This window comes from Cervus elaphus, chromosome 13 (assembly GCF_910594005.1).
Source record: "Cervus elaphus chromosome 13, mCerEla1.1, whole genome shotgun sequence".
NCBI lineage: Eukaryota > Metazoa > Chordata > Mammalia > Artiodactyla > Cervidae > Cervus > Cervus elaphus.
This window is the reverse complement of record NC_057827.1, coordinates 7,912,467-7,937,167: the sequence shown is the minus strand read 5'-3', so window position 1 is coordinate 7,937,167 and position 24,701 is coordinate 7,912,467.

The following is a 24,701-nucleotide window of genomic DNA, read 5'->3' as shown; positions in this document are numbered from 1 at the left end:
AAGACTTCTTTGGCGGAGCCTTTTTTGTTGTATGCATGGGAGAAGAAAGTATAACTACACAATTTCAAATAACACATTAGTATAGAACCTCTTATCCTTACCCTAAAAACAAACAAAAAAATTATGACTTTACGTTAGCTGTAAACTTGTCACTTTTTCCATGGAAAGTTTTAATCATTTTGTCATATTTAGGTGAATCACTGCTATACCAGCATAGTTATTAGTTCTTTCAGTTTGGTTTAATGAAAACCACAACTTTTCAAAAAGAAGAGATACGTAAATTATCTTGTGAGTTATTAAAGATAGTAATCATTTAAAAGTTCTTGGCAAATGCAAATATTTTCACTATATGAGTTATGAAGTATGGTCAATGTTTTATATTTAAGTTAATAGAACATTTTTTTTCAGGTGCTCTGACATATCTAAATATCACACCTTTATTTTGGCAATGTGGCTGATCAGCAATAAACTTTTACAGTGCCTCATTTATGGAAACTTTTTATTACACATGGGGCATGCTATATATGTTGTTATGAAGATAATGCCACAGACTGATAGATACTATTCTTTTTTTTTTTTTTTGATAGATACTATTCTTATAGAAGACAGCTGCTTTTAAAAAATGCTTATATTCTCAAAATGAACAACTTTCACTTAGGACACCATCAGCCAAGGTTTTCTAAAGATGCTTACGTGGTCAAATAAGGAAATCAGTGTTACAGACAACAGGAAAAAGGCATGCAGTTTTCTGCAAGGGCTCTTTAGGATTTTATTTATTTGTTTATGTCATTGGCCAGAGCACAGGAAAGAATCACTTTCCAGCTTTGTTAGGGAAATGAATCAAAGGATGTATAATACCTAAGGAAAGAAGTGAGAATGACCTACTTCCTTTGTTAGAAGAGCCTTGAGAAGAGGCAGCCAGAGAAACCTGCCTTCCATGCCAGTGTTCAGGAGAAGCTCAGCCTCCAGTCTTGTTACCCATTCACTCATGCATTCACGGATTCATTCCTTCCAGAAACAATGGTTGGGTACCTCCCAGCTCTAGGCTTTGGTCACTGGGGATAAGCCATGTACAAGGGAATCACGGGTTCCCATTCTAGTAACTGAAGATATCAGAGAGTGGAAGAATTCCCTCCAGCACTGAGCATGGTGATGTGCTGGAGAAATGACATGGCCGTCCTGACTGAGCTGTGGGTGATGGTGAGGTTGCCGTTGCTTGGCCCTGGATGTTGCCCTGCTGCACATCAGCTCCATACTCTTGCCCAGGGCTTGGCCACCTGGTGCTGAGGTGCTGCACTCACTTCTGGAGAAGGAGACCAAGACTATGGGGCGGGTGATCAAGGAAAGTGCATATTGCACCTTTTACTAAAAAGGGAAAAAAAAAAGAAAGGAAAGAAAGAAAAGAGAGCTGGCGGGGATCTTGGAGAGCTAGTTCAAACTCCTCACTTGCACAGAAGATTTTATGGGCCATTCAACATTACTTAAAAGACTATTGGAGTCTCCCAAGCTTACAAAACCCAAATGACAGTTGGGTTATTTTATCCATGGTGCCTCCTGGGACCTCCCCAACTCTGCTAGTGCAAAGGCTGCCCCATTTGGAAGCTCTGTGTACACACTTTTGTTGGCTGTTGACAATGCGCATCTTTCTATCACTGCCCTCATCTCCTTGGGAATCACCTTCTGCTGGCAATCCAGGGCCCTCCATGTAGGCGAGACACTGCTAGCTCTCCATTCCCTCAGTGAATATGTTTCTTCTCCAGTCTTATCTAGGGACTCAGATGGGATAAGTCCAAAAAACGCTGAGCTCCTTAACATTTCTTTGTAAAGACAGCTCTCATTTTTCTGTTTTCCATATTTAAAATGTGCAAAAGCCACCCCAAAGGAAGGAAGGTGTTTGTGTCTGATCTTTGTGATTGCCCTGTGCTCTCCTTAATAGAACTGAACCTTCCTCCTCTGCAGAACCCAAGTTCTCACTGCATCCAATATGCATTGTGCACTATGCATTGTGTACATCGTGTGCAGTGCAGAAGTGTTCTGTTTAACCTTGCTTCACCCACAGGCTGGCTTCAGGTACAGCCAGACTCAAAAGCAAGAGAGAGGGACACAGCAGGAGTTTTTAGAATCTTAGGTATAATAGTCAGGAAGATGGGAAAATATCTCAACATCTAGTGAGGTCAGGTGGTGGAATCAGCATATACTTCAAACCCTTCAGTAAATAATTGCTTTAGAATAGATTAATCATTATAACAGCATGGTGGAACTTGAGGACATCATGCTAAGTGAAACAAATCCGATGGAGAAAGACAAATATTGTGTTATCTCATTTACATAAGAAATATAAAATAAATATAGAAAAAGACATCAGATTTGTGGTTATCAGAGGTTGGACTGTGGCGATTAGATGAAGGTGGTCAAAAAGTACAAACTTCCAGTTATACGAAAAATATTAATGTACACAAAGTATAAACTTCCAATTGTAATAAAAATGAGTAATATAAATAAAGGATATGATATAGGATATGATCACTCTAATTAACACAGTTGTATGGCATATTTGAAAGCTGTTAAAGTCCTAAAGTCTTATCACAAAGGAAAAATTTTTTTTTCATTTTTGTATCTATGTGAGGTATTGAGTATAAACTAAGTTTATGTGGTAATCATTTCTGAGTATTTGGATCAAGACATCATGCTGTACACCTTATATAGTGCTATAAGTCAATTATTTAGTTGAAAGATAAAAAAGATATCTAAGTAGTTCTGAGACTCTAATATATAGCATGGAGACCATAGTTGATAATACTGTATCATTGAAATTTGTCAAGGGAGTACATCTTAAATGTTTTCATACATAAAAGAAAATGTACCTATTTAAGGCAATGGGTGTTTTAATTAACTTGATAGTGGGAATTCCTTTTCAAGTTATATATAATCCAACTGGCATATTGCACATTTGCTGTATTACAATTTTATTTACCTCAGTAAAGCTGGGACAATAAGGAATCCCCCTGCAATGCAGGAGACGTGGCTTCAACCTCTGGGTTGGGAGGATCCCCTGGAGAAGGAAATGGCAACCCGCTCTAGCATTCTTATCTGGAAAATCCTGTGGACAGAGGAGCCTGGTGGGCTATGGTCCGTAGGGTCACAGAGTCAGACACAGGTGAGCATGCATGCATATGTTTTAAGAAGAAAGAACAGGTTAATCAGTGTGCTTGGATTCATCATTTGATTTCCTAAGAAGGTTTATAAGTTCCTCGAGGGGATCTGACTTTAGAGTAGCTAGGCTCAGTCATGGATTCTCTCTTCAGACAGAAAAGAGGGAAATGGAGGCTTCCTTAATTCTAATCTCAAATTTAGATAGATGGGAGTGAAAGGTGTTACTCATGATATCTTTCAAAATGTGAATTTTGAGACAAGCAGTATTGACGCCCGTGTCCCTCAGAATGGCCCAAGGAACATCTGAATCAATGTGTCTGGGCAATCACTAAAAAGTAGATTGCGAACCCATGTGTAGATGCTGTACCAGAATGTGTCTTGGGAAAGTCCATATTTTTAAGGACATGGAGTGATTTTTATGCAAACAAAAGTTGAGAAACCCATCCCAAAACTTAGGTAGTGAAACTGAACCGGTCTCTGTGGGATTCCTTGACACAGAAGCCGTTCTGTGTCCCCCATTTCTTGTTTGTAGGGAATAGTCTTCAGCTTCTATGATTCTGCATGAGTTCCAAATGCCAGTCCAAGCAGTTGATAATCAGGGAAGGGAATGGATATAGAGATAAGGCAGGAGCATTAAGAAACAATAGTGCAGCCTTGGGGCAAGGTCCTGGTTCCACCTCAGGGGACACATAATATCTTTCAGCTCTTTTGCAGAACCAAAACCTCCAACAAATGGAAGATGAACAACTTGATTAAGCATTCTTCATCCCAGAGAGAAGGTCATTGTTTGATAAGCTTGAGAAGCACAGCTCAGCAGAAGACCTCCTGAGGCCAGATTAAAAGAATGTAGGCCCTGCAAATACCTCAATGCTTCTTAGCAACCCCACACTTAAACTATTGCTATGAAACTCAACACCAAATAGTTTTGAGGGGCATGAGTCGTCTGCATCCCCCTTTGTGTGGCAAATCAATAAACCTATTCTTTTCTACTTTACCCAAAATTCTGTCTGCAAGTTTCAATTTGGTACTGGTGCACAGAGGCCAAATTTTCAGCATCAGTAGCTGCCATCCAATAAATGGATCAAGAAGGGGAAGACTGGGTTTTCTCCCAGCTATTGGGATTTGAAAAATATCACATCTGTTTGGTGACATTGTCACAATGTCACAAAATATCAGTAATCCAGGGATACAAAATGATTTCCCAGGGGTACAAAGTTATTCTTCTGATCTAGTCAGAAGATACTTCTTTGACTCATACTGTTGTCTAAAATAATTTATATTTGCAAAACTTTAGGTAGATACTGTTTTCTGATTTGTCACCGTCCCTAGTACTCCCTTTTGTCTTACACTGAATCTGTTTCATCTGGCTGGCTCTTGTCAGCATTTAAAGCTACAATCCATATATATGTGTTAGTATGCTGTAATGTTCTTTATCTTTCTGGCTTACTTCACTCTGTATAATGGGCTCCAATTTCATCCATCTCATTAGAACTGATTCAAATGAATTCTTTTTAACGGCTGAGTAATAGTCCATGGTGTATATGTACCACAGCTTCCTTATCCATTCATCTGCTGATGGGCATCTAGGTTGCTTCCATGTCCTGGCTACCAGCCCAGGCTGGATGCATGAGACAAGTGCTTGGGCCTGGTGCACTGGGAAGACCCAGAGGAATCAGGTGGAGAGGGAGGTGGGAGGGGGGATCGGGATGGGAATACGTGTAACTCTATGGCTGATTCATATCAATGTATGACAAAACCCACTGAAATGTTGTGAAGTAATTAGCTTCCAACTAATAAAAAAAAAAAAAAAATAAAGCTACAATCCTTAAATATGGACATTTGATAAAAGCACTTGGGTCTACAGACTGGAAATAACAAGTTCAAAAGAAATTGATGTGTAAATTGAAATGTCAATTTATTCAGTCATAGAGAGAAATAGTTAAAAGATGCATGGAAATTCATGCAGCCTGACTTCTTGCCCTCTAGGTAAATAGTATTATAGAAGACTTCATGGCAAGGAATCAGCATAAGTAGAATAGGTTGTATAATTTAAATATTGAATGGTTATAGGATAAAAACCTGCTGCATCCCCTTCCACAATGTCTAACCTACTGATTAGAAACTTGGACTGGCCTGGGCAGCCTTGTATAAATTTTCATTCAGTCATGGTCTTCTTTGTAAATGTAGACATATTTGCTACAGCAGATAGGGTAGGGCATCCCACGAGGGAAAGAATTAGAGGTGGCTTCTCTTTCTGTGCTGTACAAGAATTCATTTTTGCTTAAGCCATTTTGTGATCTAAGCCTGGCTATGTTGCTTGCCCTACTATGTGCTTAGTTGCTCGGTCATATCTGACTCTTTGCGACCCCACGGACTACAGCCCACCAGGCTCATCTGTCTATAGGGATTCTCCAGGCAAGAATACTGGAGTGGATAGCCATGCCTTCCTCCAAGGGATCTTCCCAAACCAGGTATCACACCCAGCTCTCCTGCATTGCAAGCAGATTCTTTACCATCCGAGCCACCAGGAAAGCCCAAGATTACTGGAGTGGGTAGCTTATCTCTTCTCTAGGGGATCTTCCCAACCCACAAATCAAACTAGGGTCTCCTGCATTGCAGATAGATTTTTTACCAGCTGAGCTACAGCCCTTGCCCTTGTATGTGAAAGTGAAGTCATTCAGTCGTGTCTGACTCTTTGACACCCAGTGGACTATAGCCCACCAGGCTCCTCTGTCCATGGGATTCTCCAGGCAAGAATACTGGGGTGGGTTGCCATTTCCTTCTCCAGGGGATCTTCCTGACCCAGGGATCAAACCCAGGTCTCCCACATTGCAGGCAGACGCTTTAACCTCTGAGCCACCAGGGAAGCCCGATAGGTCTCAGTAATTAAGGATCTTAAGGTAGCAAAGGAATGCAGGAACAGAGAAAAAGCAACCAAATGGTGCAGTGATAAAGTAGTCTAGTTCCTTGTCACAGGAACAGTATGCATAACATATCTTTGATTTCTGTAGGAACTGAGGCCCCCATCCTCCTGAAGGATGAAACGAGGGTGTTGACCCTCCTGACTTCAGTCAGCTAGAACTTGGACTGTTGACCTCTGCCCTAATTCTATGCTGAATTATCTTTTCCTGAAGCCCTTAATGAATATGTGTGTACACTTAGCTTAAAGGGCTTCCTTCGTGGCCATAGTGGTAAAGAACATGCCTGCCAATACAGAAGCCATAAGAAATGAGAGCTTGATCCTTGGGTTGGGAAGATCACTTGGACAAGGGCATGGCAATCCACTCCAGTATTCTTGCCTAGAGAATCCCATAGATAGAGGAGCCTGGTGGGCTACAGTCCATAGGGTTGCAATGTGTTGGACACCACTGAAGCACCTTAGCGAGCAGGCACTTAGCTTAAAACTCTTCCAATTTTGCTGTCAGGGAGGAGTTGCCCCATGTTTTCCTTCGTTTGCTGCAGTCCTTTCTTCACCCGATCTTTGGCTTGGCTACATTTTTTGGCTCAACACCCACCAAGAGGCAGACTGTTTTAGGGCAACACTGCCTTGGATTATCATATGTTGGTTCCATAGGTTAGCTTATATAGACAACCCTTACTTCAAATCCAAGTTGACATTTAAAAATCCCTCTTCCATGTCTCACACAGAAGGAGAAAGTACGGAAAAAGCCCTTTCCCATTTAAAGTTGTAGGTCACTAGCTTCATATTTCTGCCTTAGGATTCAGCGTTTTTAAGGAAGCTGCCTAGTGTTCCGGCTCTCACTCTCACAGAATTTCGGGTTGAAATGTAAATACCTCTAACCCTGCCTGTGCCACGTCATTTCCATAAGAAAACAAGTGTTTGCAATTTGCTTCCAACCCCTGATCCCAAATGATTTTCTCTTCTCTAAACCTTAAAAATAATTTTAGAAAATAGTTTCAGATCTTTTAAATGAGATACAGTTGTTATTACACAAGAAGAAATGTATGTTGTACACTGTGTTTGTAAAGCTATTTCTGATTTTGCTTTCTTTGGTTCAGTGGGGCTATTTCCATGTGAACCCATTTTCACTGTGAAAACTCACAAAGTAAATGGGCAGAAATGCCACTTTTAGCTCATAGAGTCCCAGTAATGAAATGCTTTAAAAAAGATAAAAAGCAAAAAAAAAAAAAAACATATTGGTGGGATTCAGGACAAACTCCTCCTATATATGGTACTTGACAAATTGAATATTTTAAGGTGAACGAGTTTGAGAATTTCCCTCACCCTTCTCTCCTTAAGGAGGTCATAAAATCTCCCTATACCTGGAGGAACAGAGCCTCTCCAAGACCAGGACACCAAAAAGAATCTGGAGGAATAGGTCTCAATAAATCTCCCCCAAGACATTATCCTTCACTCCTACCCTCTGGTCCTATCACATCTTCCCATGACTTTCTACTCTTCATCAAACCTAGCACAGAAACACTCAGGTTTAACCATTTCTTTAGGGCTCTGTTTTCTTATGAAGACTCCTCTGAGTTACGTAAAACTCAATAAGTTTGTGTGGTTTTCTTGTTAATTTGTCTTGTTAGAAAACAAAATTCAACTGAGTAAATTTTAAAGATCTTATTGGCTGTATTCAATGATTCATGAATTGAGTAGCATCCAATTTAGCAAATAGTAAGGAGCTCTGAAAAGCTGTACAAAATGAAGACTTTTTATAGACAGAAGGGACCAGGAACAAGGCTGATACACTAGGCCAAAAATCAGGCTGGTTATTGCAAGGTGACTTTCCTTTAGGAGATGGGGGGTCTATCAGGCAGGTGAACTCACTAGTGCTGATCAGTGAATCTCTCTGGGGCAGCAGAAATGTAATTTAGTTGTCTCTGTTTGGTGACACTGAGTTGGTGTAAACAACTCCATTTGGGGTCTGCTGCTATGTTTTTAACATAGGGTTGATAATAGATGGATTTTATTTTGTTTTTCTTATTTTGAAGATGCCCAGGGCTGGGCAGTAAGGTAACCAGGAATGCTCGGATCCTCCAGCTCCCATCTCTGCCCACGCTTAGGTGTGCTTCTCAGTTTCATGTTTCAAGGTGGCTGTTAGGACTTCAGCAGCTTGTTGAAGGGAGAAACAGAGAAGAGCGTTTAGCTTCTCTTTAAGGAGACCTCCTGGAAGAAGAGGTAAGATTTCCACTTATGTACACTTAGCTACAACGTCATCATCAAGTCGTGCTAGGAATGGGAGGCTCTTTCTGGAGGGGGAAAGGTCCCAGCTAAGCCCTGCCTTCTTTCTGACTTAGGAGAGGAGAGGTGGATGACAAGCAGCAGTGAGTGAAATGCTCTGAGCCGGGGCAGAGATGTGTGCTTCCTTAGGAGGAGGAGACCATTACTGGCAATGAAGACCTGTGATTCTGACCCTGAAGGTTATAAGCATAAGACGTACTGTCAGGTAAACTCATACGAGCACATTTTTTTTTTTTTTGGAAAGCAGACACAGAAAATAAAGGAACCCTCTAAATAGTCACATCATTTATCACATTCATTTACTGAGGAAACAAAGAGTGCCTATGCTATGCCTGACATTATGCTAGAAACTGCATACATTAGTTCAGTATGATCCCTGTCATTTCAGAATTCACAACACAGAAAATACAACTCAGAAATACAACCCAAAAAATACAACACAATGGCATGTGAGTGAGGAGAGAAGTCTGAGGGGACCCAAGAAGGACAATTATTTCAGACTTTGCCGGGAGGATATACCACTTCTAGCTGCAAGGCATGGAGAAGTATTACAAGAAGAGACAATGATGGGATTCAAGACATGCTACTCCAGAGTGTGGCATTTTGGCACATTGTAAAGAATCCACCTGCAATGCAGGGGACACAGGAGATGCAAGTTTGATCCCTGGGTTGGGACTATCCCCTGGAGTAGGAAATGGCAACCCACTCCAGTATTCTTGCCTGGGAAATCCCATGGACAGAATATTCTGGCAGACTAGTCCTTGGTGTCGCAAAGAGTTGAACACAACTGAGCACGCATGCTTAACTGAAAGGAATTGAGGGACTTGGAAGAAGCAAGAAGGTCACGCTGACCTCCCCCACCTCATCCTTCTTCCCTGAAACAGGTCTTAAAACTCCTGTGTGGAAGGTGCCCTCCCTGTACTAGGAAGAGGGAAGGCATTCTTATCACTGGAGATGGGGAATTTGGTGCCGAGAAATGTGTACAAACAAATCTTTTAAACTGATTCTTCTCTCTTTGTTACCTCTTCACCATTTACTCCTCTAAGTCCAAACTCCTTTGTCTTATCCATTCTTCACAAATGTTTCTTTGTCTAAAAGTTTTTTTGCTCTGGTCATTTAATCTTCATTTCTTTCTTTCTTTATTTTTTTAATCTTCATTCTTGACAAATGTTCTTTATGCATAAAAATTTGGTAAATTGTGTATGTTTTTCTCCTTTTACTCATCTTTTTCAGTTGGATTTTTGAACGCAGCAGCAGGGACCTTGAAAGGGCTGAGAAAGACTTTCTTCCTCCCCTACAAAGCATCAGCTGTGCCAGTGCAGAGAAGAGCTGTGGCTGAAATGTCTGTGGTCTCCGCAGGCACGGAATGCACTGCCGCTGGATGACTGCTGGCCTTGACCTTCACAAGGCAGAGCCTCCCTGGCCTGTGCCATCTCTCAGGCTCCTTGTTTCCTTGCATTGAGCATCTCACTGCTTCTGGTTAGGGTGCTGCTTCTGACACAGCTGTGGCCAGACTGTTCTGGATACATAACTCAGCTTCAGAAGACAGCTCCTTCCAAAATCTCTACTTCATCTCCACCTGTTCTCTCAAACCTCTTCCAGGCAGATTGAGTCTTCACCAACCCACCAACACTGGTCTCATCAAGGCCAACAGTGACCTCAGTGTCAAACCCAGAAGTCTTCATCCCACTGGATTTTTTTTTGTTTTTTATAGTATTGGGATTTTTAAAAAATTATTTAATTGGAGGCTAATTACTTTACAATATTGAAGTGGTTTTTGCCATCATTGACATGAATCAGCCATGGGTGTACATGGGTTCCCCATCCTGAAACCCCTTCCCACCTCCCTCCGCATCCCATCCCTCAGGGTCATCCCAGTACACCAGCCCTGAGCACCCTGTCTCATTCTTTGAAACTGGACTGGCGATCTATTTCACATATGTCTATGAAATATACATGTTTCAATGCTATTCTCTCAAATCATCCTACCCTCACCTTCTCCCACAGAGTCCAAAAGTCTGTTCTTTACATCTGTGTCTCTTTTGTGATCTCGCATATAGGGTCATCGTTACCATCTTTCTAAATTCCATATATATCCATTAATATACTATATTGGTATTTTTCTTCTTGACTTACTTCACTCTGTATAATAGGCTCCAGTTTCATCCATAAAATTGATTCAAATACATTCTTTTTAATAGCTGAGTAACATTCCGTTGTGTATATGTACCACAGCTTTCTTATCCATTCATCTGCCAATGGACATCTAGGTTGCTTCCACTGGATCGTATGGCAACACTTGGCCCAGCTGATCCCAGGCTCCCTCTTACACCCACAGGGATGTGGCCCCTGCCTTCAGGTCTGTGCTAGAATGTCAGCTGGTTTCTGCCCCTCTCCTCTGGGCGCACAGCCCCACCCCTCCATTGGCTTTGCTTTGTGGCTATTATTGTAGGCGTACATCATTCGCTTACTGTGTAGGTGAAGAGAGACATTTGCTAAATATTGTAGGTTCCATGGCTGAGTCTCTTAAACAAGCTGTCAATAAGCAGATTAATAGGAAAAATTATACTAATGTTTTAATATTCAGTGTTATGTGCTTGGGGCACAACAGGAAACAAAATCAAATATCCAAAAAGGTTTTCAGATTTATGACTTTAGTATCCTCTTTTTAGGGGAACAGGAGAGGAGATGTAGGCCACTAAGGGGAGGGTGAGTGATTTGGGGGAAAGATGAATAGGCCCTTAGAAGAATATGTGAGAACTATGAGAGTTTGTGACAAAGTCTGAGTCTCATTTTGACTTCTGATCTCCTCTCCTGTGATGAATCACTTCTTCCCAGTTGGTGAAACGCCAGGAGGGAATCTGTGGCAATTTAGTTCCTTTTGGAGGATCTGTGTTTAGGCAGAGAGAGAGTTCAGAGAAAGCCTCTCCAAGTGCCTATAGCTCAAAATAATCAACATACCAAAGCAGCTTATTTTGGGGTGGCTTGTCCTGGACCCCCACCCGAATGAGAGCCTCAGGAGAACAGAGACTCTGTTCTTCCTTTCCAAGGCACGAGCATGGTAGACACACATGCACTTACCCCACTGAGGCTGCCACCCTCAGTGTTCAAGATTCCTTCTCACAGGTTATTACAGAACTCTGAGTATGTGTCATGGAGGAAATACCTGGACTTCTAAGTACCTATTACACTTTCAGTAACAGGAAATGAGGTTTGGAATTATGTTGTTCAATCTGAGTAATTTTTCTCTTTTTGCTTTTCTGAATCAAAACAAGATATGAAAATAAAATACTGAGACTGATCATTTTGCGTGTGGGGTCTACACTGGATCAGAGGCAGTTACACAGACGGTATACTGAAAGTGTTATAAATAGAGGCAGCAACCTCACAACAGGCACAGAAGCTACCAAAAGACTAACCATAAAGGACTTTCACTTTGTTAATACCTAAAATTAGATTGTGAGCTTAGTGTTCACAGAATGTCAATTGCTTCATAGCTGAAACTAATGTACATTTTATACCTCCAAATGTACATTTATACCTCCAAATCATGTATGATATGATGTTCTCATTTTTACCTATTATTGCTATAGAACTTCACATAATGTGAGTTATTAGGAGAAAATGTTTTATCAAGTAGCCTAACTTAAAACTAAGGGTGATCTTGTCATGAAAAACAAGGTAATATGTATGCTAGTATGATCAAAGGGGTTTTGGAAGATAAAAAAGTCAACAATTTTTAATAAGATTCATTGTCTTATATACTTGATCTTTCTCTCTTTACTCCATCCTTTCTATTTTCAGTGTTGTTCAGGGTCAACTATAATTTCTTTCAACATTAAGGAAAAGATAAACCCACCTCTTTCTGTAGATACTAGAACTACTCAGCTTCATTTAAAAATACCACATGTAAACTATCTTACTAACAGTGAACAAGTCTTCTATTAATCTTGGGTCAAAATTAGTTTTTAAAAAATCTATCTTATTTGGAATATTAATAAAATGATATTATAGGGAAATCATCACTTGCTCATTATACCTTTAAACAGAAGAATTTAATTTAAAAAAATTTAGTGGAGTTTTCCATTAAAGCAAAATCATCTTTATAAAGTGGGAAATCCTGGCTGATTTCCCTTTAGGTAAATCTGTAAACCAGATGCTTCCCTCAGTAATCCCTCTTGGGGGTCTCAAACTCTTGTTCTATTTTTTCCTAGAGATTAACTGGAAAGGAATAGGTGTGACGTCTTGAATTACTAAAGCATCCTTACCTATACAAATTGATAGCGCACCTGCAGATGGTCCATGAACTATTATCATGAATAGTTTACATTTTGCTACCATTGAAAGCTAATGTAGAAAGTACTCAGCAAGATTTGGTGTCATTCATTTCTGTTACAATGGTAAGCTTATTTGTTTTTTAAACAACTATTTCTAAATTGTACTTGAGTCACTAATATATAATGTCTGTATTTGTAGATAAATGGTTATTATGATATCAAAATATTTCAATAACAGAATATTGAATTTGTTACTGAGCCCAGGTTTGGCTACTTGCTGCTCCAGAACCAATACTTCAGAAACAAGTGCTGGAAGGAGCAGAGAGTTTGCTTTATTCAGGAGGCTGGCAACCCGGAGAGAAGTTGGGCTTGTGCCCAAATAAGCAACCCCAAAGATACTGCTTGATCATGAAAGATTTTAAAGGGGCTCCTTAGGGGAGGAGGTCAGAGTCTTCAAAATCTTCCACTGTGTGCAGACTTTCTTCTGATTGGTTGGCAGTGAGGTACCAGAGTGGTTTCCAAGAATCTTGGGCTCGGCCTAAAGTTACCATCTTCCACCTGGGTGGGGACCCAAGATATTGTTATGCATATTCCTTGAGGAGGAATCAGGACCCTTCCCCATAGCTGCCCTGTTGTTTCTTCACTGCTCCTCCTTTTTTTCCTGTATTTCTTTCTTTCCCTGATAAGCAACTGATTAAATCTGCCTTGTGGAACTCAGGGAAGGTCAGGAGGCTGAATGGAGCCCATTTCATACAAACAGAAAACAGGGGACACAGAAAGGATTGGTGTCTGGGAGGGCCCCACAAGGCCTCAAGTTAATAAGTGACCTGGAAGGCAGCTCAGCGATCATAGAATCTGATGCCTTTATGGACACCAAGACCTGAGGAAGTCACGTGTCGGCCGTACCACGTGAAAAATTCATGGTGAAACTGAAATTGCACTTGATTCTCTTCACATGGATCTCATATGCCAGCTCAGTAGGTCACTGAAGCAATATGCTGACTTGCACATTTCTCACATGAGAAAAATTTAAAGTAAAAATAAGTTTTATTTTAAAAGTGATTAAATTATTTTATATGGGATAATGTGAGTGGTAATTTTTTCCCTCTCAAATCATAGCAAATTTTATTATTTCAGCTAAAAGAAAGGAAAACTTGAGGTTTGTGTTTTAAAACGTACCCAGATGATGATATCAGTTGTTACTTTGTAAAAAAAAGTCTTTCAAATTTATAGTCTGTGCCATCAGGTAAACTTAATTTTGGAAATTTGTAAAAACACTGAAAGTAATTAGTTGGTCTTATCCTCCCCTCCACCCCCAATCTACTTTTGACTGTTTTATCTTTATCAAGGAAATATTTATGTTAGAGTTTCCTGAAAGACTGTTGAAATCTTATTATTTTCAAATTAAAGTTTTCAAATACATCTGAAACCATTTACCTCATTTTGGGACCTGAACTCATGTGCTGGGACTCAAACCCAGCCAAAAACCACAGTCTTCCAACTGAGATCACAGACCCGTTCTCAGGACCTGATGAAGCTCAGGTTCTTGATGTCTCATCTCAGAAAGAATTCAGTGAGGGATAAAGTGGTAGGCAGGAAATGGATTTATTCAGAGAGAAGCACGCTCCACGTACAGAGTGCGGCCATCACAGAGGGCGAGTGTGGTGGTCTTGAAATGCAGTGTGGTTAGCTTTTATGGGCTGGGCAGTTTCATAGGCTAATGAGTGGGAGGGATTATTCCAACTATTTTGGGGGAGGGATGGAGATTTCCAGGAATTGGACCTCTGCCCACTTCTGGGTCTTTTGACAGTGCCTTGGAAAGTGCCCGTTATGACGCCTTTGTGTGTGTCATTTAGCTTGCTGACTGAGGATCAAGGTCCAGTCGAAGTTGATTTGTTTGCCATCTTGGACCCATTTCATTCTAATGTTTTACTTTTAAAAAATTTATTTTAATTGAAGGATGATTGCTTTAAAACGTTGTATTGGTTTCTAGGATACATTAACATGAATCAGCCATAGGCATAGATATGTCCCATTCCTCTTAAACCTCCCTCTCACTGCATCCCATCCCTGTCACAGAGCACCAGGCTGAGCTCCAAGCACTATAGAGCGCCTTCCCATTAGCTATTTAACACATGGCAAGGTATATATTTCAATGCTACTCCCTCAGGTTATCCCACCTTCTCCCTCCCCTGCTGTGTCCGTAAGTTTGTTCTCTATGTCTGAGTCTCTATTCCTGCTCTGCAAATAGGTTCATCAGTATCATTTTTCTAGATTCCATATATATGCATCAATGTATGTTATTTCTTGTTCTCTTTGTGACTTACTTCACTCTGTATAACAGGCTCTAGTTCATCCACCTCACTAGACCTGATTAAAATTTGTTCGTTTTTGTGGCTGAGTAATATTCCACTATATGTATGTACCACATTTTCATTATCCATTCGTCTGTCAATGGACATCTAGGTTGCTTCCATATCCTGGCTATTGTAAATAGTGCTGCAGTGAAAAGTGGGGTGCATGCTAAGTCACTTCGGTTATGTCCAGTTCTTTTTGACCCTATGGACTGTGGCCTGCCAGGCTGCTCTGTCTATGGGATTTCTCTAGGTAAGAATACTTGAGTGAGTGGCCATGTGCTCCTCCAGGGGATCTTCCTTACCCAGGGATTAAACCTGCATCTCCTGCATTGCAGGAAGATTCTTTACTGCTGTATCACTGGGGAAGCCTGAACATTGGGGTATATGCATCTTTTTCAATTATGATTTTCTCAGGGTATATACCCAGTAGTGGGGTTTCTGAGTTGTATGGTACTTTTATTTCTAGTTTTTAAGGAAATCTCCATTCTATTCTCCATAGTGCTGTATCAGTTTACATTCCTACCAACAGCACAAAAGTGTTCCCTTTCCTCCACATCTTCTCCAGCATTTATTGTTTGTAGATCTTTTGATGATGGCCATTCTGACTGGTGTGAGGTGATACCCAATTGTAGTTTTGATTTACACTTCTCTAATAATAAGTGATGCTGGGCATTTTTTATGTGTTTATTAGTAATCTATATATAACATCCCAATTTGTGACTTATAAATAATAAATAATTTACCATAACTTACTATGGAAAGAATATTATGAAAGAAATTTCCAAGATTGTCTGTGAGATGTTTTAGATCACTTTGTATGTACACTTGAGTGAAGAAAATATATAGAATAATGGATGACAACTAAGCCAGAATTATAAATAACAACAACTGATAAGTCTCCAGAATGCAACGTCCCTGAAATTTGCTGTCATCTTTAATAAGCCACAGATAACTATTATTGGCCAACGGAAATAATTTTAGAACTAATTATTAGAGTTATTGAAATGTGGAGGGTGAAACTTGAATTATGCTGATTTCCCCCCCCCCCCCCCCCCCGAGTCTAAGGTGAACTAGGGATTGGACTTAACTGACTCTGCTGCATCTGAGGACCTTAGTCAGCAATAGACTGGAAGCTGAGCCCAAGACTTCTGTGATAAGGAAGGTGGGAAGCAGAAAATATGCCTCTCTGGCACTGGGATTAATTTGAGCTATTTTGAGAAACAACAGATGCTGGAGAAGCTCTAAAAATTGAGAAGTTACTCTTTTGTAAGGGAAATTTGCATTTATAAAGGAAATCTCCATTTGTAATAGTGTCTCCCTCTCTGAGAGGGAGGGGAAAGGCTCCTTTGAGCCACCAAGTGGAGGCTTGGGCTTAATTATCTTGCTTTTCTGTTCACCTCCCCACAAGTGACCCCCCCAACCTTTCTTTCTTTTGTATTTAGCAAAACTGGTGTTTAAACTGGTGGTCTAAGGGGAACAGTGCTTCCTTTCTGTAGGGAGGAGGTTCTAGCTCCCTACTTGGCTTTGTTGACACGTGTCCTCCAAAGACAACAGTGGTGAAAGTTGCAGGTTTCCACTGGACTTCCTCAGACACATACTGGGAGGGAGCGGAAAGGCTCCTTGGAGCCACCCAGTGGAGATGGAAGCCCAGGCTCTCCTCTCAGTATTTTCTAGCACAATCTTGGCAGGAGATGATGGTCACAGGAGTGAGGAAGGAAATACAGGCTTTCCTCTGAGCTTTTAATTTTGAGGAGGGAGGTCAGGCTTCTATTTTTCCCTGCATGTAGTTATTTTCTGAAATTTTTCTCTTTTCATGCTGGCCTTTCCTTGATCCTTTGGTTATGGAGAACGAGTCTTTCCAAAGCTTTTCTTGTTTCTGTTTTCTTTGCCTTTTGTCTTTTCCAGACTACCAGTTTCTCCAGTACACCTGCTACCAAACTAAACTTGGGTTTACTTCCCATACTCAATAAAGCCAATCTACTGACATTAGGTTGGGGTGAAAAAAGTACAACATTTATTGTAAAAGTGGTGCTGACTGAAAAAAAAACAAAACAAAACATGAAACCTAAAAGTTGAGAGTTATATCTATTTAGTGGGATTTGTTAGGATTTCCAGTCTTGGAAAGAGTATCTCAAGTGACCCTAAAAGAACTGTTTCCAAGGAAGTAGGAGCAGGAACCAGATTATATCAAAGTTTTCAGCAAGGGACAGGTAGTCTGAATATCAAAAGGTTATTGTTAATTAAGGAAAAGCAGATATCTCAAATTGAGGAATTTAGCACTCTTCTGTGTATGGGAAGAAGTAAGTGTCTGGGCTCACTGCAATCATTGCTTTCAAATGCATTGCAGCCATTTGGGGCCAGCATCCTGTTTCTTGATTATTTACATCCTTAATTCCTCATTCAATGTAAGGAGTGGCAGATGCGGTGCATGGCTATGGCTTATGCTTTCTATATCCCTCCATCAGTGCTTCCTGTGGGGAGTGGCTAATGGCTGCCAGAGAGCTGACATTGGAGGCTGGAATCCCTGATGGCTGCGACATCCTTATTTACCAATACGGCAGGAGCTATTCCATTTCACAGTGACAAACAAGGAGAGCAAGTTCCCATGTTCTAAAATCCTGAGATTCCAGAAAAGTTTCAGCAAAGCATTTTTAAAGGCCAGGTAAGGGAAGGGCATTCCAGGGTACATGATCAGCAGGGGCACGACTCTCTCATGGGATGATGGTGAGGTAAGAGAGTGGTGTCACAGGGGTTAACATTATCAATCCTTAGGCTCCAGGCATGTGCTTATGGTGATCAAGTAGTCTTCCATTTCGTGGTGGTTTTAGCATCTGAAAATTAACTTGGGAAATGTGCTATTATCTAGGTACTTCCAAGAGGAGCTAAAACAGAGGATATGGGGTCTGTCCTGGGAAGGCCCCATAGGGTCCTTCTCAGTTACATACCTTTTGTGATATACCAGGTAAAAAGAAAATATGAATACTAACCACAGTGTAGGTCCTTGGGTCCCCAAAGCTCAGATGGTCTTCCTTCTCTACACCCTTCAGAATCACCCTACCTCATCACATTGTTGTATATAATATCCAGCTATTTTAGGTGTACTGTGTGAACTATTCCAGTTTTCCTTCTAGTATTGTTTCTCTTCTGTTTAAAGAATTTCTTTTAGCAACTTTTCTTTTTAAAGCAAGTCCTCTGACAATGAATCTTCTTAGTTTTCCTCCATGAGTCTCTTTCCTAAAGGATAGTTTCAATGAAAATAGGACCCTGAATTGACAATATTTTTTTTTAGCACTTTAAAAATATGGTGCCACTTCCTTTTAACTTTCATGACTTCTGATGAGAGACCCATAATTGTGTGAACTGTTATTCCTCGCTAGATACATCATTTTTAATGATGCTAACACAGATGTTCCTTCATTTTAAGTTTTCAGCAGCTTGTGTCTGGGTATAAGGTTTCTGGGTTTATCCTTGTTAGGATTCACTGTATCTCTTGAATCTGTTGTTTCATGTATTTTGACAATCCTAGCAAGTTTTCATCATTATTTTTTCAATTCTTTTCCCCAGGTCTGTACTCTGTCATCTCTTCTTCTGGGACTCTGATGACATGAATGTTGAATCTTTCATTATTGTCTTACAGGTCTCAAAGATGTTTCATTTTTTTCCCTCAATCTTTTTTCCTCTATTGTTCAGATTGAATAATATCTATTGTTTCCAACATCACATTGATTGCCTCTCTTGTTTTTTTCCCATTTGAGTTGAGATTTTCATGACATGAAATTTCATCACATGTTTCATGTGATTTTTGTTTATATCTTTGACATGTAAATAATGAGATTCTGGGTCTTTTTTTTTTTTTTTTCTGTGGGCGTCTTCTAATATCAGTTCAATTCTCAAAGACTTTGCAGTGATTTTCAGGTCTGTTCTGCATATATCACATCCAGGGGTCAGTCTGGGGACTGGACGGAGGCTCTCAGGGTCTTTAACAAACTAATTACTATCTGTTTCATGTCTGCACAAGTCTAGGGTGAACCCAAGTGTTCAAGACAATTTATGAGCCCATTATTCTAAGCTCTTTCCTCTTCATTGTTGCAAATTATTTTCCCAGTTCCCTAAATTCTCTGTTTTGGGCCTTTGGATAACTACCTACTCCTATGGTTCTGACACACTTAAGACCAAGTGGTGGGAAAACAAAAAGCTATATGACTAACCCCACGCTATCAGCACCACAATTCTACTCAGGGAAAGAGTTCCTTTCTTCCCAGATCTGGCTCCTGGAAGGTATTGTGGGGTAGGCGACAGAACTTTACCAACCTAAAACATGTCTCTTTGCCATATTAATTGTTTTAAACTGGTTATTTTCTGAGAAACAGCAGACCTAGAAAGTGCTCTAAAAACCAAGTAAGAAATATTTGTAAGAAACAAATATTTGTAGAGGAAATTTCTATTTGTAAGAGTGTCTATCTTTCTGTACCTGGAAGAAATGCTAATCAATGGAGAAGACAATGACTTAAATCTACATCACTACCACCTGGCAGAGGAACCAGAGATCAAATTGCCAACATCCAACAAAGGTCCTTCTAGTCAAGGCTATGGTTTTTCCAGTGGTCATGTATGGATGTGAGAGTTGGACTATAAAGAATACCGAGCGCTGAAGAATTGATGCTTTTGAACTGTGGTGTTGGAGAAGACTCTTCAGAGTCCCTTGGACTGCAAGGAGGTCCAACCAGTCCATCCTAAAGGAGATCAGTCCTGGGTGTTCATTGGAAGGACTGATGTTGAAGTTGAAACTCCAAAACTTTGGCCACCTGATGTGAAGAGCTGACTCGTTGGAAAAGACCCTGATGCTGGGAAAGATTGAGGGCAGGAAGAAAAGGGGACGGCAGAGGATGAGATGGTTGCACGGCATCACCAACTCAATACACATATGGTTTGGGTGGACTCTGGGAGTTGGTTATGGACAGGGAGGCCTGGTGTGCTGCAGTTCATGGGGTCGCAAAGAGTCAGACACGACTGAGCGACTGAACTGAACTGAGCTGTTGGATCATAGAGAAAACAAGAGAGTTCTGGAAAATATCTACATCTGCTTTATTGACTACACCAAAGCTTTTGACTGTGTGGATCACAACAGACTGTGGAAAATTCTTGAAAACAAGGGAATACCAGACCACCATACCTGCCTCCTGAGGAATCTGGATGCAGGTCAAGAAGCAACAGATAGAACTGGTCATGGAACAATGGACTGGTTCCAAATTGGGAAAGGAGTACGACAAGGCTGTATATTGTCACCCTGCTTATTTAATGTATATGCCGAGCACATCATGCGAAATGCTGGGCTGGATGAAGCACAAGCTGGAATCAAGATTGCCAGGAGAAATATCAGTGACCTCAAATATGCAGATGACACCACTCTTAGGGCAGAAAGCAAAGAGGAACTGAAGAGCCTTATGATGAAAGTGAAAGAGCAGAGTGAAAAAGCTGGCTTAAAACTCAACATTCGAAAAACGAAGATCATGACATCCGGTCCCATCACTTCATGGAAAATAGATGGGGAAACGATGGAAACAGTGACAAACTTTATTTTCTTTGGCTCCAAAATGACTACAGATGGTGACTGCAGTCATGAAATTAAAAGATGCTTGCTCCTTGGAAGAAAAGCTATAGCAACCCAGACAGCATATTTAAAAGCAGAGACATTACTTGGCCAACAAAAGTCCATCTAGTCAAAGCTATGGTTTTTCCAGTACTCATGTATGGATGTGAGAGTTGGACTATAAAGAAAGCTTTTGAAATGTGGTGTTGGAGAAGAATTGAGAGTCCCTTGGCCTGCAAGGAGACCCAACAAGTCCATCCTGAAGGCAATCAGTCCTGAATATTCATTTGAAGGACTGATGTTGAAGCTGAAACTCCAATACTTTGGCCACCTCATGTGAAGAACTGACTCACTGGGAAAGACCCTGATGCTGGGGAAGATTGAAGGCAGGGGAAGAAGGGGATGACAGAGGATGAGATGGCTGGATGGCATCACAGACTTGATGGATATGAGTTTGAGCAAGTTCCAGGCGTTGGTGATGGACAGGGAGGCCTGGTGTGCTGCAGTCCGTGGGGTCTCAAAAAGTCGGACATGACTGAGAAACTGAACTGATTACTCTTGATTACTCTTGTACTCATCACCTCCCATAACTAACTCTTCCCACCCTTAATATTGCTTTTAGTCTTAGCTGAGGATGTTATTTAAAGTGAGGACCTTGACCATTTTGTCAAATTACTCAGTTTTCCTGAATCTTTCCCATGTATACATGTTATTAAGGTGTTTTTTTTTTTTTTAAATTTTCTCCTGTTAATCTATGTCACATCAATTTAATTCTTAGACCAGCCATAAGAACCCAGAAGGGCATAGGAAAGAGTCTTTCTACCTGACACTGTTGCTCCTCTCCACTCTTGCCACTGCCGCTGGCACATTGGAAACTCACTGTGAGACCATTGAGGCCCTGGGTATAAGAGAGATTAAAGTAAAGGAGAAGCACTTATCACCCCCAGAGATTCCCCTCATTGTCTCTGAATTTGAAGGGCCCCCTTCCTGCTCCATCAGTCAGAATTAAAGGATTTCTAACGCATCTTACTATTTCTACACTTTAGTGTTCACTTTAAAGTTTTGGGCTGTGTTGAGTTCAGGCTAGAGAGATCAGAACCAAAAATTGTTGAATTTACTGTTTTTGGTGGTTCCCAGATTCTTGTGTTCTTCCCTGGTCTACCTGTTTGTGTTTATCTTCCAGACTGCCAAGTAGTTGTCTTTGCATTCTCATCAGGTTTTATATCTGGTGAGGTTTATTTTCTCTACCTCTAGATACTGGAGGATGTATTTTTATTTAAAGAAGACAAAGAAGGGAAGAGAAGAAATTTAATAGTCACATGATCAATTTATTAATGTAAGCCTGCTTGGTATATAACCCTGAGTGGATTTTCTGAGTTCATTAAACAAAGAGAAGTACAGACTTGGTAATATTACGGTTAGTTAATTAGGTCACAGTCCCTGTGAACTGTGAAAATTCTCCTTACATATGGGCAGTGTTTGGTTTGAGACAAAAGCTAATGATGCCTCTGGTAAAATTTTCTCCTTTTAAATTCCCACATCAACACATAGATCTGAAGGATGTACAAGGATGTACAAAGGCATAGATAAAATGAATTTGATTTTCTTCAATTTGTTCAGAGAGTATCTTACTATAGGAAAAATTCAGTGTGCTTAACACTTTTTTTTAATTACCCCTCTATTTCCTCATATTTAGTTTCTTTATTGATATTAATGATCTGAAAAATAATATAAAATAAGCTAGTAAAATATATAAATTAAGTTGCTGTTATGGTTTGAATTTTGTCTCTACCTCACCCAAGTTCATATGTTAAAGTTTTAAGCAAGAGTGACCCAGATTTTTACCTTATTTGGAAATAGGATTGTTGCAGATACAACTGTTTAAGATGACATCATAAAGAATTAACCTCCAAACTATACAAGCAGCTCGTGCAGCTCAATACCAGAAAATGAACAACCCAATCAAAAGGTGGGCAAAAAACCTAAACAAACATTTCTCCAAAGAAGACATACAGATGGCTAATAATCACATGAAAAGATGCTCAACATCACTCATTAGTAGAGAAATGCAAATCTAAACCACAAGGAGGTATCATCTCATGCTGGTCAGAATGGCCATCATCAAAAAGTCTATAAACAATAAATGCTGGAGAGGGTGTAGAGAAAAGGAAACCCTCTTGCACTGTTGATGGGAATGTAAACTTGCACAGCCACTATGGAGAACAGTGTGGAGATTCCTTACAAAACTGGGAATAGAACTGCCATACGACCCAGAAATCCCACTGCTGGGCATACACACTGAGGAAACCAGAACTGAAATAGACACATGTACCCCAAAGGTCACCGCAGAACTATTTGCAATGGTTAGGACGTGGACACAACCTACATGTCCATTGGCAGGTGAATGGATAAGGAAGTTGTGGTACAAATACACAGTGGAATACTATAAAAAGAACACGTTTGAGCTGGTCCTAATGAGGTGGATAAACCTGGAGCCTATTATACATAGTGAAGTAAGTCAGAAAGAGAAAAACAAATACTGTATATTAACTCATATACATGGAATTTAGAAAGACAGCAACCATGATCCTACATGCAGGGCAGCAAAACGAGACACAGATGTAAAGAACAGACTTTTGGTCTCAGTGGGAGAAGGCGAGGGTGGGATACTTTGAGAGAATAGCATTGAAACATGTACATTACCATATGTACCATAGATGACAGTGCAAGTTCGATGCATGAAGCAGGGCACCCAAAGCCAGTGCTCTGGGGCAATCCAGAGAGATGGGGTGGGGAGGGGGTTGGAGGGGTGTTCAGGATGAGGAGGCACACCTGTGTCTGATTCATGTTGATGTATGGCAACAGCCATCACAATATTACAATTATTCTCCAGTTGAAATAAGTTAATTAAAAAGAAAAGATGGCATCATCTTGGAGAGAGTGGGCCCCTAATGCAATATGGCTGGTGTCCTTATAAAATGGGGAAATATAGACATAGCACAAAAGGAAAAAGAAACTTGAAAAAAAAAAAAAAAGTAGAGATTGGAGTGATGCTTCTATAAGCCAAGTCATGCCAAAGATTGCCAGGAAACCACTAGAATCTGAGATAGACATGTAAAACAGATTCCCTCCCATAGCTCTCAGAAGAACCAGCCTTGCTGACACTTTGATCTAGGACATCTACATGAAAGTCTAAGACAATAAATAGTTGTTTTTTAAGCTAGTTTGTGATATTTTGTTATAGCAGTCCTAGCAAACTGAGACACTGAGTACTACAATGACTCAAGAAATAAATTTTCAGAAATCCATTCAAACAATTTAGATTTTTTTTGCCAGTGAAAATCTGTATGTTTGGGAAATTGTACTAAACCCTATGGAAAATAATAACAGAATAAAGATAAAAAAAATTGTACATTTGTTATCTTAAAAGTAGATGGGTAAAAAAAAAGTATAAGAGTAGCTAGCAGAAATATTCTAAGGTCTCAGTGCTGCATTGTTAAAAATAAAATAAAAAAATTAGTTTTACTCACATGATTTTCAGTTCATATAAAAGAAAGGTTGGCAAGGCATGATTGGCTTTGCTATCTATTACAATACATCCTAAATGGAGAGAGATTGCAGTTGAAGCTGAAGAAGACTCAGATTACATGGGGAGTAGGGCATGAGAGCTTACAAATTTGGGGAATATGTATGTGGGGTGGGGGTTAGGTTGGGGAAATCTTAACAATTTAGACAAATAAATGCCAGAAGCAGTGCCCTGATGAATAAGATGAAGATTTTATATAGTAACATTAAAAATGTTCTTGCAAGTGCTGCTGACTTTTATAAATATCGCTTTTTAAAAAAGATACCTTAAGAAAATCACGATGAAGACAAAATAATGGTGTGAGGGGCACAGGGAGACACATATACTAAATTGGTAAAGTCAGTGAAGACAGTCACTCAGTCCACTCGTGACTGATCAAAGGGCTTACAACAAATGGAGAATGACTTAGGCAATAAAATCTATGAAAACACAGCACCAAAAACACTGGGAGGTGATTCCAGATGAACTAGTGATTCTGCTGTTTTCTTAGCTCTGCCTTGTTGAACGACTCTTCCTGTGGTTATCAAAACTG